The following is an 8702-nucleotide window of genomic DNA, read 5'->3' as shown; positions in this document are numbered from 1 at the left end:
CCACCACCCAAGAGTCAGAGGAGCGAGGGAAGAGAGAGGGCTGCTAGCACGTAGGCAGGACCCCAGAGGGGAGCAGGGACACAGGACATCCTCTGTCATCCCTTTGGCTCAGCCACAGGCTGCACTTTCATCCCAAGCAGCAATTCCTCAACCTGTGCCCTGCTAAAGTGCAACGCCAGCTCTTCGCCCTCTGCACAGGGCACTTGCACAACAAGGAGTGTGATTCACACAGCGCTGCCTCCCCGTTTTCCTCCCTCCCCTAGCATTGTGCCCGCTGCCACCCTGTCCTCTCAAATATATCCTTTTATTACCTCCAGGCATAAAAAATTATTTTATTACCTGCAGGAATGCAGATATTGCAGCCTGTTCCCTACAGCCTTTCTTTAGCTCAGGAGAACTTTATACCACAAAGGACTTGTGGTGTGGTTGGGGCAGCTGCAGGTGGGCTAAGAACAAGCAGAGGGAGATGTTTAGTATGTGTGCAGAGATCATTTCTCATTACTTTCTGGAACATGTATCTACCAAAAGATGGCAGCAAATCGCCTCATATGGAACTGAGCATCCGTTCGGTTTGCCCTGCTGGGCTTTATTTTTCATACAGGCTATGAGCTGTAGGTTACCCTAGTGAGCACCAGATGAACCAAAGGATTACACTAGCTGTTCTCAAGGGAGAAAAATCTGTGCTTGTGACTTTGGTTTAAATTTTAGAGACTCCTTCAACAGTATAAAAATCACCAAAATGCTCTAAATGTCAGTTACCTCTTATTTTGGCAGGTTTTGGTAATTGATTAATTTATGTTACCAGGTGAAAATGGAATAAAAGGGAATCCATCAGAATAGATTTGACAAATAATAATGCCACAAATAATGCACATAGAAGGTCTATCTCAATGTTCCTTGCCATCACAAGCGTTAGGTCTCGAGCACACAGAGAGCCTTATTCAACACCAGTTTGCTGGGAAATCTGGAACTGCCCCACCCTTCATTACATAAACCTGCGTGTCAACCACAGGATTATGTTTAAGCTCTGTCCTGTATCACTAATGGATATAGCCGTGATCCTGGTTCTGATACTATTTCATACCGATTGAACTGGGAGTAAACCAAAGTCAAGAGGTTCACGGCAAGTACCAAAACCATGAGGTTATGGTGATGGGGCTTCTTCAACCGAGTGCAGCTTTACACTTGTTCTGTACAGCAGGTAGTGGTGAGAAGGTGGGAGAATCAGCCCTTCTCCATTTCAAAGTATGCTGCTGATTCAACTTCTTCATAAAACGGGATCAGTAAATACTATTTTCATTAAGCACATTTATACAGCTAAACTATGCGAAACTGTCATTTTTTTCTCTCTGCTTCATAAAAGAACTTAGCTGCCTAAAATAAAGTTGTGAGAAATAAAATCACCCTGGTTCTCATTTGCAGCTGGTGCATTTTACATTAACAGCTAGGCCTAATTCAACTGCAGCATCATTCATAACACACAAGATGTGTGAACAGCTGAAAAACTCATTAGCCATAGATCCAGAATGTATTTGTTCGGTAGAGTTTGAATTGTCCCTCTTCAATAACAAAAATGTTTTCATCTTGTTAACTTGCAACGAATTCATTCATGATCAGCCAAGAACACGCTGATGGAATGATAAAATAAGCAAGGATGCCTCATTGTTTGTTATCACACTATCTAAACACATCTTCATATCTCTTACACTTAAGAACTCTAATGAGGTTTCGCTGCTCCAAACAAGCCCCTCCTGCCTGCTGGCCCAAAGCAGAGGACACCTTGTTTCCGCTGCAGCAAGCGCTGCATCAGGGATACTTGCACAGCTCCAGTGCCCCATGGGGCATTTGTAAATCATTGTAATTTCTACCTCAACCAGTGTAAATGAATTATTCCTGATCTCCAAGAACAAGAAAAGAGGGAACTGGGGCTATTTAGCTTGTAGAAAAGGAGTCTGAGGGGAGACCTTCTCAGTCTCTACAACTGCCTGAAAGGAGGTTGTAGTGAGGAGGTGTTGGTCTCTTCTCCCAAGTAACAAGATGAGAGGAAATGGCCTCAAGTTGCTCCAGGGGAGGCTTAGATTGGATATTGGGAAATATTTCTTCCTGGAAGGGGTTGTCGGGCATTGGAACAGGCTGCCTTCATCAACATGGCAAGGTGAGCTTCACCAAGGGGAGAAACCCCAGTTCAAAGCGCAGAAGAGGTTTTTTAGCATTTCTACTGAAGTGCAGCCAGGAGGCTGAGCAGAGATGGGCATCCCTGACCTGCGGGCTACCCCAGCGCTGCCCAACACCATCTGCCGTGAGCTTGGGTTTGGCAGGGATGGGGGGCGCAGGGGTGTTACAAGCCCAGAGAGAGCCGTATTGATTCTTAAGGAAGAAAGCCAAAAAGCAGAAAACGAAAGGGGAATGTAATAAAAGCTAAACTCCCCCAGCTCCTTTTGATCTCGGAGAAATAACAGAGATCGACCTCACATTATTACACTCCTTGCTCACTCCCTTTGGGTTGTGTTTTTATTTCCCTTAACCACCAACAATCAAAGCTGAGAGCCTCTCCATCACTGTATGTTTTCCTTTTTTGCTCTGAACAAAAGTCACTAAGGTTTCAACACTGTATCTCACACCTGTCCTGGACCAGTGATCTGCTTCAAACAGAGCTGTTCGCAGGAGCACAAACTCCTGTGGTCTCAGTAACCTCATCTTCACACTGCAGAGCCAAACAAGCAGCTCCCCGGGCAGGGGAGAGGGGAAGGTAATACAGAGTCACAGAATTGTTTTGGTTGGAAAAGACCTTATATGCACCCTCAGCCTTGCGTTCAGCAAAACAGGTGTTGTGGCTTTTACAACTCAAATTGTTTGTGGAGAGCTGGAAGTTTAATATGTTGGGTGAGGCTGTCTGGAGTAGTTGTCTCTTTGGGGACGGAGCGTGGACAATGTCAGTAAGCATGGGGAAGCGGTGAGTGACACAGAGGCATCAAGCATGGCATCGCTGCAAGCAGCTGTGACTGCAGGTATCAAAGACAGCTTTGGAGAATAAAAGCTAAAGTCCTGTCTTCCTAGCATACCTTTTTTTTTCCTACAGATGTCGAAGGATTCAGCAGCCTTCTCAGGAAAAGGGAAAATCAACACCAAAGTTTGTGCTAGTCACAGTATTTTCTAAATATACATGATTATCTTGTCTTGAAAACAATATTATAGAAGCAGTGAAGATACGGTATGTAAGATAAATACGTGATAAATACACACCAAGCAAAACATTGTTTGTAGGCTATTTAAATTCAGGAAGCATTGGTATTAATTTGGCAGATAAGTCTTTCACACGGTGCTTACAGAGCTGCAAACATGATTGTTAGCAATAGTGTATAACTTTTTACTTGTTCAGGACCAGACTCTGCTGAATAGGACTGTAAGAACCCTCTTCATCACATCAAGTAGACACGGTGGGGATGGCAGAAGCTGGCCTTTGGGAGAGAGAGATTTCTGGCCACCGAGTGCAGCTGACACTTCTGTGCCAAGCAAGAACATGGGCAGAAAATGAAGATATCCAATACTGATGGGTATCAATATCCACTGACAAACAGTTCAAGAGAAACCAGCCCTCATGCAAGGGATGAGCCAGATATCAAAAGTGCCATCGTGGGTCATCCTTGGTGCATTTTCCAGGCAGTTGCAGGGATGGACAAGAGATTCGGGGAAGGAAGAAGCTGCCAGGGCTCAGGGCTGACCGCAGCCGTCGGCACAGCAGGAGGCTTCACAGCCATATAAAATGTTTGAGGAAAATTCAACTCAGCAAACAAGAACTGCTGAAGCTAAAAGGATGCTTGTTTTTCTGTCATCTTCACAAATTAAGTTTAAGCACTAGAACACTGCTGGAAGCAAACAGGGATTTGGCAGCAAAATGTTCACATTGGATTAATATGTGCCAAAAAAAGAGAAAAGGCAAGTGGTTCAGCATTATTTAACTGGTTATTTAACCAAGCCATGTTGTGGCTGCCTGACTGAATAATCCTGCAAATACTGACAAAATGTACGACTGCTTAAAAAAAAATAAACCAAAACCACTATGAACATCTGTTCATCAGCTGCAGTGTTTATTCTGTGCAGTTAAACCAAATGCATGAGAACAACTCTAAATGTGGCTGGGCTATGTGTGTGCATCCCCAGTCTTAAATGCAGCTGTATCTTCAGTACCCAAGAAAACAGGACACACAGGTTTAGAATACAGGTTTTTTAATTCCTTCAGATAAAACTGAGTATATAAACAAGAACTCCATCTCTAAGCATTGTGACAAATGGTTTCTGTTGTTGCTGGGTGGATGCAACTGTGATTACCACTGAAGCAGATGGTAGAAACTGCCATCGGACTAGGACAGTAGAATAATTTTTCCTATTTATTGCAATAAATAGCATTTGTTAAATTATTGGTTGTCCTAAGGAAGACAGATACACCCATACAGAAGGGTGTATATTATCTTATATACAGCTTTTCCATTTGAGCTGCTTCTTTCAATGACAGAAAGGGATCATCTCTGGGTCAGGGAAGAACAGCCCATGCCAGAGAGCTGCATTTTTCAGTTTCCTTCCCACACGGGACTGCAGGGAAGCAAAGCATCCATGGAGAGGACCAGGGGCGGCCACTGGGTCCTTCCCACCTCACTGTGGGTTTAGACCTATCCTTGGCATTATACACTATTAACCAGAGCTCTCGTTTCAATGCCACAACACATGGGTTTTCCTCTTCCAAAAACTCAAAACATTAGGACTGCCCAACAACTGACTGGCAAGAATAGTAGGGATGTAATACCAGAAACTCCAGAGGAAGAATTACATGGTCAGGAGCCTGCAAGAGGAAAGACCTTTCACAGCCATTTGAGCAAGTCCTGGCACCAGATTAAAGCCGGGTATCAAGTGCACTCGTAATTCCATCCCTTGCAGGGAGGGGAGGACTGCGTTAGCACGAGACGAATTGCTGTTTGCAATGGAAGCCAGGGGGCTGCTCTGGGAAACAGGTTTGTTTTGTTTGGGGTTTTTTTTGGAAGATGAAAGATGTCTCAGCTGCAAAGGGGGATTCCTCAAAGGACACAGATCCTGCTGCCGGAGGAGCGGGCTGTGCCACACTGCTCAGAATCTGTCCCCACATCTGCTCCAGCCTCCGCAGAAAAGGGCTCTTCAGGGTCGTTGTAATTCACACTTCCCAGTCAAGGATCCTGGGCAAAGTGCTGGCCAGGAGCTCTCCTTTCCAGCCTGCTTTGCACTTATAGAAACATCTGAAAAAAAAGAAAGATTTTCTCCTAAAGAAATGTGGCCTACAGCTGAGGATTAACATTGCTGGTCACCCCACTGAGCCATATGGGGAGGATCAATGGGTGACTCGAGCCAAGAATCCCTTAAACTTCTGGTTTTACATTTATAAAGACAGGTGCAGGGTGAAAATCCTGCAAAATTATGGTGCAAAAGATTTTGCAAATTAAGTCCATGTGGATGAGGTGAGGAGGGATTCCCTTCCATGTTGGAGGGAAGATCAGAGCAAAACATCCACCTGCTTGCTCAGACGCAAGTGAGAAAATAGTTCAGATGTTTCACTGCACTAAGCTGAGTTCGGGGCAGCATTTCCATGGATCCCAGCAGGGTTTGGAGCAGAAATCATTTCCCGAGCACAAGCCAAAGCATTACTCGACGTCTGGCACTTCTGCCAAGGCTGGGAGCAGCCTGGCTCTGGGGGATGCTGGCCTTGAGAGCTCGGCAGAGATTTGTTTTCTGCATCCAGCCTGGATTAAGTCCAGCAAGCAGGACAAGAATAACAGCTTGCAGAGCATCCTGGAAGAACATGGGTTTCCCATTTTGGAAGAAATTCTGCTCTACCTTAAAGAAGGAAAAGGCAATTTTCTTCTCAGCTCTGAGAAATATCAGTCACAGCATGGAAATTCAGTTAAATTATGAAAGAGCAAGGCAGAATTTTACAATAAACACTGACTGCACACACATGCACATACACATCGGCCTCTCTTTCACTGATTACAATTAGTGCTATCCATTTCTACTCTCTTCGGATCAAAGTGTTTTACTTCTGTCTGTTCAAAAGCCTCTTTTGATCTTTGGTGTTAAACTTTGACTGAAAGCTTTAGGGAAGGAAATTCCTCCACGAGTTCAACACTTGGCACACCAAGCTGTGAACAAGGCACCTAATAAACAGAATCATTCCTCCTAGTGAACGTGACAAAGGTCCCATTAAGCAGCAGATGTTAAGACTAGCCCAGGAGCAGTTTAGGAGCACAGTGGACACTTGGTTTCAGCCACTTCAGGCCATCACTTTGATGCATGTCACTCCTGTGGTGGCACCGGGGAGAGGTCCCAGGGAAAGGGCCAGCGGTGGGACAGCCACCACCCTGTCCCCTGCCAGCACAGACCATTAGACCACCCTTACTCTGCATTTTTTGACTTTGATTGCCAATATTTTTGCAGGTAATTATTTGTACAAAGACAGAATTCATAAAATACACTAAAAGACAATCTTTATAATGATAAAGCATTTGTTTTATATATTATATGGTATTTCTTGGGCTTATATTTTGTGCTGGCAAAGTTTGACAAAGTAACAGGTCTATCCTGGTCCATCCCTGGGATGGAAAGTGCAGGAACAGAGGCGGCAGAGCCACACTGGATAGCAGGATGGTTTTTAATGGGACTATAGTGTGGGCTTGGACCTGTTGTATGTACCCTGCTGTCAGAAGCACCCGCAGAACTATAAAAAAAAAATATTGAAAGAGGAAACCTCACTGCCTGCCTTGTGCTCAACTGTCAGACACAAACAGCTCACATGTGCCATCTAGTGATGCTGGTATTTCATAGATCAGGAAGTTTTCCGAGCATGAGCAAAAATACTCTGGCAGGTTTAAGGGCCTGAAGGCACGAGGACGGCCACCGGCGAGGCTGCGCAGGTACACGGTGCTTCCCAGGCACAATCACCCTGTTTGGGTGCCCCTGGCATAAGACAAAAATAAAAATTCAAACAAAGCAAGCACACACCTGAATTTTCCGAACATAGTTACTGGGCTTGTGTTCAAACCCTTACACTCTTACATGCACATAAAATACACCTGGCATAACTAGAAACTGAATAAATGGAAGGCTTGCTCAAATCTGAAGAAAACTCAAGATTAAAAAAAAAATATGTTAATGAAAGATGTTCTGGGACCATTATCCAAGGGAAGAGCATGCATGCAGATCAAAGCCTTGGGATTACACAGGATTTATAAGGGCAAAGTAACAAGGCAGCCAAAGAGCAGACACTGGGATTACCATTTTAATTACTGGAAGTGGATTCGAGGGCACAGACTGCAGGAGGATGTGGGAATAACCATTAAAGAAAAAAATGAAAATATCTTGTGCCAATACACTTACTGCTGCATTTGTCACCCGGGTGTGGAACAAGTTGTACAGTTTCCCGTCAGGCTGGGTAGGAGATGGGCAGCGAGACAGCGCGGAGCCAACAGCCTCTCCTGTGCTGATGGGCTCGAGGCTGTTTTGTGCGGCGAGGGATGGAGAACCCCGGCACTCACTCTAAGTGTTGGCAAAGTGGCGCTTCCTCAAGAGCTTCTTAAAAATCAATGGGGCGAGCAGCAGATCCTCCACTTTCCAACAGCCCTGAATGACTTGTCTCCTGACTGCAGACAAACACATTTCTTCAAAAGACAGATGAGTCTGTTCTAAAAACATTTAACACGAAGATTTTTATGAATTATATAATTAAAAAGCACTTGCTCTCTAAGACTGAGTTATTTCCGCAAATAACTCTTTTAAAAAGGCCAAGAAGAGGCCACGGTGAACACACGCATTAACCATTTGCTCCTGCACAATGAAAACTACTGAAAGGAATTTGATGAGCCCCAGCCTTGCTTGAAGTGTAAATATTCAAATAACCACAGGATTCAGTTGTGTGAAAATTTCTGGTCTGGGAAAGCCAGGTCTGCTACAAAGCAACACAAAAAATGCACTGGGCAGAGCTGGGACAAGGGTATTGAGTCTGACTAGAAAAGCAGAGATTCTCAGGAAGCATTCCAAAGGACATCTGCCCATCCCTCTCCACTGCTGGCCGGTGAGCCACGATGGGCCCCTTCACAACACCACCTGCTCTACACTGGGCCAGGAAGCAGAAGCTCCAAGGTCTTTCAGGTCGCACATCTCACACATCTCGTGCACAGGGAGGTGCAGTGATTTTAAGCCAGCAGATAGTACCTGGTTTTCCAAGAAGGGACAGACTTTGTAAAGGCCTGGAAAACAGCCATTTCAGACTACAATCTGCAACCACTGGATATGGATTTCTGCATTCATGGAGTCCAGCTGAGAGGAGTAACATTCCAAAAGCTTTTTTATACCTCTGAAGAAAGCGTATACGCCAAGAACTACGAGCTATTTTGTCAAGTTTGAGGGTCGAGAAAAAGAAATACATTGGTGCAAATAATGCTGTTTCCCTTGTACTTAGTTCTGACACTGTACCCACAGCAGTGCATACATATTGCCACCCCCCAGATGGAGGCAGGGGGCCCATATAATCTGATAGAAGCCGATCCATGTTCACAAGCTACATGCAGAGTTGGAACTTCAGCACACAGTTCGGAACAGGTCGTGTTTTGTGACTCCAGTTAATCAACTTCATTGTGCTTTTGCATTAACCCTTCACCAGGCAAAGCCTCCTCCACAGAAGA

This window comes from Patagioenas fasciata, chromosome 14 (genome assembly GCF_037038585.1).
Source record: "Patagioenas fasciata isolate bPatFas1 chromosome 14, bPatFas1.hap1, whole genome shotgun sequence".
Lineage (NCBI taxonomy): Eukaryota > Metazoa > Chordata > Aves > Columbiformes > Columbidae > Patagioenas > Patagioenas fasciata.
This window is presented reverse-complemented; position numbering follows the sequence as displayed.